Below are 6000 nucleotides of genomic sequence, written 5' to 3' on the forward strand. Positions count from 1 at the left end.
ATGTCATATTGACTCTACTGATTCTCTGGTACACTTCCTGCTCTTGATGCATTTGGGAAAGGATTTACTGTTGTTTTTTAAACTTTTTGCAAGTTGCTCTTGAACAACAGTTCTGGCCTATTTTATTGTGCTTTTAAGCTTTTTTATTTATTATTTTCTTCATTTGGATACGCATCAGTTTTTAAAGGATGCTGTAATAGATTCTACATCCTTGCAGGATGAATAAGCAATAAAAAAATCTGCTACAGTTTTGCTCAGTTCAAAAGGACGGTTACAGTGAGGATTCTTGCCAGAAAGAAGCTCAAAGCAGCAGCTAAGAGAGTCAGTCTTCGTGCTGTCTAACAAGGATTTAAAGATAACTATGGGAGGAACAGAGCACCATAGCCCACATATGAAGAAAGATTTGAGAAAGGGCATAAGGATGTCAGTACTGCCAAAGGGCAGGGTAAGGGTGGCTCAGTGTCCTGTTGTTATGGAGCAAAGCTGGCAACTGCCCTGGTTTCCCTAGCAATATTTGCCACCCACACCAGCATCTTCAGCTCTCTCCACCAGGCAGACATAGGCAAGAGCTCCACGCTTCCGCACACTAGGGCGGTTTTGACGCTGCTGCCGCCTTCAACCCTAGGCTGCTCCCCCCTTCATTGTGCCTAAAATCAGCCCTGCTCCTGAGAGATGCCTGCTTTCCTGTTCTTCTAATGATGATTTCATACCTAAATCCTCCTACATGGTACTGAAACCCTTAGCTACCAAGTTTTCTGGTATTCATGCCTTCATAAGCATGTCTGGAGCTGAACAGCTCTGAAAGGTTGTATTCCTGTGCTGGATTTTGTCTTGCCCTTCACTCTTCTTGGTGTGAGCCATCATAAAAAGGCTGTAGTTATTTGACTAGTAATTTCCTGCTGGAAACTTCGCAACCCTGTAAGTTATATTGCTTTGACAAAATGAAAATAATTTTACTCACTAGCAGCAGACTGGAATTGTTCTAATGATTTCCGTTACTGTGCAGTTTGCTGTAAAAGACTGGAAAGAGTAGGAGGAGATCACAGCGTGGTGCACTCAAATCACGAATCGTATGTCGGAGGTTTAGCAGCGTGTTATTTGGGATTCTCTGCCCCTGCAGCTACAGCTAGATTTCATTTGCTCAGTTTCAAAAGCGAAAAAAAGAGCACTTTATCTGGAGACAAGTTTCACTGTCGCTATAAATTTGATGTTTATTGTCATTCTTATTTATGTGCTTAGTGTGAAACCGATTACTGCATTTTGGATTGTAAGGAAATATTCCTTTGGAACATATGATGGAAACTGATGTTTCTCACCTGTTTTATCAGAACACAGGTTAGCAGATGAGGTCACGTGGGAAAAGTTCATATATTCTGCTAATAAGAGCAGACAAGTTAAGGAAAATGCGTTCTTCTAGTCTCAATCATGGCCTTCTCACTTAGTAAGTAGAATCATGCAGGCCGAAAATTCCAGCTATCCAGAGTGTGGTTATTTCCTCTGAAGACCAGGTAGGTGACAGATTACTTTCTTGGCATTTTTATGAATCCCTGTTTTTCAAATGCTTTTCGTGTTCTTCCTAGATATTTCATGTAACTGCAAAACATGTTAGTCAAATGGACATCCCCGAGTCTCCCATGACAGAACTCAGTAATGTAGACGCCAAACCCAAATTATAGCTGTTTCAACACAAACACACTGAAAGCCAGGCAGAAGAGATTGTTGTTTTCTGTAGAGAGGAACGATACAATCTGATTGCAAATGCAGTGCAGCAAAAAAGAAAGGGAATAATCTGTGTTGCCAGCAACAGCAATGATGGCAGACAGATCACTTTCCTCCCGTCCTGCGCATCAGCAAGACTGTAATATTGATGACAAGGAGGGATGTACTAGCTGTCAGCCAAACACGTTGGAGAAGTATTAGTGAGTTTATTTCCTTAAAGCTTCAGCCGGAAAGCATGACAGAAATAGGCAAAATGCCTTCACAAAGCCTTGCTTTTTCTGGCATACTTCCTCCATCCATAATGAATTGTTCTGTCTCTGCAGGGATACAGTTGGGCCCTGGAAGAGGTTATGTAACTTAAATTAATTGCAGTATTTGTCAGCATTAAAAAACAACAACAAAAAACCATCCCAAAACAGAGGTTTTGTTTTTACCAAAGGCTTGGTAAGAGTCCTATAAACACAACAGAGAATACCGCTAATGAAAACATTTGCTCTCTTTTAGATCTCTTTATCTTTGGAATTTAGTTATTTTTCATGTTTCTCTGGCACTTCTAACTAACAAAGATAAGTGTACCCTCTTTGCACCTAAATATATTGTCATTTTGATGCCTGCCTTTTGGGGAGAACAACCAGAATCCTCATACCTCTGGGAGCAAATGTTGTTATTTATGTGCACTGCACTGAGAGGCCCCCATTAGGGCCCCTTCTCGTGTGCTTTCAGTCTGCATTGCCAGGTTGGGATAGCAACTAAAAGAAACAGCAGCAAGCAAAACCAAAACTGGCTGTGATTCCGGGGTAGAACAGTGGATTGAGAAATACCTGAGTATATTTAAAGTGTTAGGTGTGTCGCATATTTAAACAGGTAACCTAGTCCTGAATCCCATAGTCGGAAATGTGGTATCCGATATCATATCTGTGATACCATAGCTGGTATCACAGTACCAGCTTTCAATCTGGCACTTCTGTGTTTTTGTAGTTATACAGTTCCTTGATGCTTTTCAAGAGGAATACAAGTATCTGAAATTTGACGGTTTGGTGCAGATAGCTTACTCTTTACACATTCTGTGCCACATGACTGCACAAAAAACAAGGAAAGACACTTTTACAGAGCAGCTGGAGCTCAAAGCGTGTAGCGAGCCATCACAAATGGGAAATGAGGTATAAGCAGAGATTCTGCAAGAAACAGAAAGACTGATCAGCAAAGGTAAACCACGTCTTGAGGCCAGGAAATGAGATTTGCCAAAAGTCAATCTAAACTAGACGTGACCAGGGGTTTGCAGGCACTTAAAAAAAGGGGGGGGGGAAAAAGAGAACAAGGAAAGAGGAAGCAGGGCTGCAGTGCAGGGAGGGACAGCGTCTTTCTCAGAATTCTGGATGAGCTGGCTAATGACATCACAAATACTCTGATAAGTCTGTTAGTTTGGGAATCTAGTCCAGCTGAAAATCACATACTGTTTTTCAAAATAAGGGTTATGCAAATTCTGTATTTAAGAAGACTAGAGGTGAAAGCAGTATCACAGCTGTAGTCCCTTCAATCTGATTTGTTATATGCAAATTTGAAGGAAAAAAATAATTAAGGGTGTAGAGGTGAATGGGACAAAATGGAATTTTTTTTCCCCAAAGTAGACCATGCCAGACTAGTCTGACCATTCTCTTTGATAAGAGCATGGATTTTTAGATGAAGGTAATGTTAATACTTACTGATAAAACGGAGTTGGGATGTTTCCTCACTACAGAAGTTTACTGCAATTCAAAATAACTGTGTGGCTTCAGTGACTAGAATAATGCACGTTCAATAGTATAGAACACAGTTGCGAGCTGGTAAAAGCTTTAGATACAAGTAACAAATTCATCAGTTTGAGACAACTGAGAAAGAGCAAGCTCATAAAATAATGATGATTTCCTGATGTTACACAAGTGTGATCCTAAAAGGTCCTGGGCACAGTGTTTCCAGGAGGAATAAGGTGTTTGAGTCCTCTCAGCTGGAACACTGCATGTGATTTAGGTCACACAGAAAGCTTAGCTTGTACAAAAGGAAAACTCAACTCGGACAAGAGATGGAGAAGGGCCTGTTACCCTGTAATCCAGTTTGTAAAAAGGCTTGTCAGTTTAGCCTTCCGTTTGGGGGTGGGGAACCTTTTCCTTGCTAAGGACGAAACAGCCTTTCCAACACATTAGGCAGACCACACGTTAACATGCTCCGCTTATCCAGTAATAACACACAGGCTAATTTTAATCACGGGCTGTACCCTATAAAATGAAGTCACAGGGCATTTTCAGCCAACAAAATGAAGGTTCCCCACACCTGCTTCAGCTTAATGCTGTCAATGCTCTGATCGGTCTTCTCTGGAGACAAAGTTCTGGGTTTAGTCAGGCAGGAAAATAAATGCTGTCATTTCCACCAACAAAGTCAGGATGTTCTGACACAGAACTCGCACCGAAATCAGTGGAAGTGCTACACACAAACAGCTTTCCTGCTTGTGGTCTTTGTATGGGACTGACTTGTGTTACACAGCCTGCCCACGGTTGTACACAGCTGGCAGTCTTTGTGCAGCAGAAAGCGAAGGCCAGGGTAAAGGCTGCCACTGGCTGCAACGGAGATACATGTCATGGGAAAGTTTAAGAACTTCATTTTTCCCTAGGCCCTGCCAGCGCAATTACTCCCTTGTACTCAGAAATGATCTTTTTCTTTACGTAGAGACTCCTTCAAATCCAATAGTAGGTGTTAACAGTGCTGTATTTATGTAATAAATCAGTCAAAGATCATCACTAAACCCCATTTCCTAACCAGCTTTTGCTAGTCTCCGATGTTAGAGCACTAAAAGCACAGGGCTTCATTTCACAGACCAAGCACTCTCTCTATTGCATTCAGAAGAGGAATTCTCTTTGCTACTTCGTACTACAAATTTCTGTGAATGACAAAGAAAAATACTAATAAATGGCATTCACAGGAAATATCGCACCACCTTATTTTCTGACCACAGAAACTACTCTAATACCATTGTAAAAGTTAAAGGCTTTAAAACACTAAATTAAAGTATTATCTGACTAATCACCAAAGGAATCTGCTGCTTTTTATTCAAATAAATCTACAGAATTATGCAAAGATCAATGTTTTGGGAATACTGCTTTATTAGGTACTCTTTTTCAGTTACATTCTTGTTACAAAAGTAAATGGAGTTAAAACTGACCACTTTGTACCTCGCACAGTAGTAATGTTACTTTGTATATCATTTTTACAGGACAAAAAAATGCATTCTAAGTTGCTGAGCATTTTTAAATAGCTTTTTGGTAGTTTTTTTTCGTATTTTGCTTCTGTATATTTTTAAATGTCATTTTGATTTTTCAATTTTTCTGCTCATCTTATTTAAAAAAAACCCACTTTTTTTAGTTAGAAAAAGAAATCTGGGAAGTAATAAAAGGCAAATGGAGAAACAAACAAAAGCCCAAGAGAATCCAAAATACTGAATGAAATAAAAGCATATCTGAAATTAACATTTAACATGTGAGAATGAAGTGAATGAAATGAACTTCCTCTTATCAAATTTTAAAAGTCACCTTTTAGAGCACTGAAAAATACCTTTCCAATTGTGTAACATCCCTTTCGGGTACAGGTAAGCTTCAGAGTAATGGGGTCTAGCTACCACGGATACGGGGAAACCCCGGATAAAACAGAGTTGCGTGCAGAGGCAACCCAGCGTCTCTGTGTGCAGCCAGCCTGGAGCCAGCATGGCTGGTGGGGCCCTAGGCTGTTTCGGACCCAGGCTAACTCTGCCGTGCTCCTGGTAACAGAAGCAGGGCATTGAGGCACCCCAGCTACTTCATGGAGAGCCAGCCTGTGTCCGCGTGAACCAGGCTGCAGTTTACCGCTGTGCCTTCCCCAGCGCCGAGCTGGCCACCCCCGCAGCAGGGCCACGCTGCTGCAGTCCGGCCAGACCTGAATCAGTGCCTCCACCTACTTCCCGATGGACATAGGACACTCGCAAATGAGCTTCACCATGTGCAGGATATGTTACAACCTGCTTTCTCCCTGCCCCTGGTGTCTTCCAGGTAGGGACCTGTGGCAGACCTGGTGTCAGTCAGATAAAACCCGATCCCACCAAGTCACGTCCTCCGGGGCTGCAGCTTTTAACCCTGCATTTGACAGACCTGCGACAGCGGCCGCCACTAACAGGGCTCACGAGGCCGCCAGGAGTTTTCAGCACGCACAGGCCTGACAGAGCCGAGCGGTGGCCACGGCTTTTAAACCGGACCCTGGCGGGGCAAGACAGCCCCTCAG

Source organism: Pygoscelis adeliae, unplaced genomic scaffold, assembly GCF_000699105.1.
Source record: "Pygoscelis adeliae isolate BGI_AS28 unplaced genomic scaffold, ASM69910v1 Scaffold66, whole genome shotgun sequence".
NCBI lineage: Eukaryota > Metazoa > Chordata > Aves > Sphenisciformes > Spheniscidae > Pygoscelis > Pygoscelis adeliae.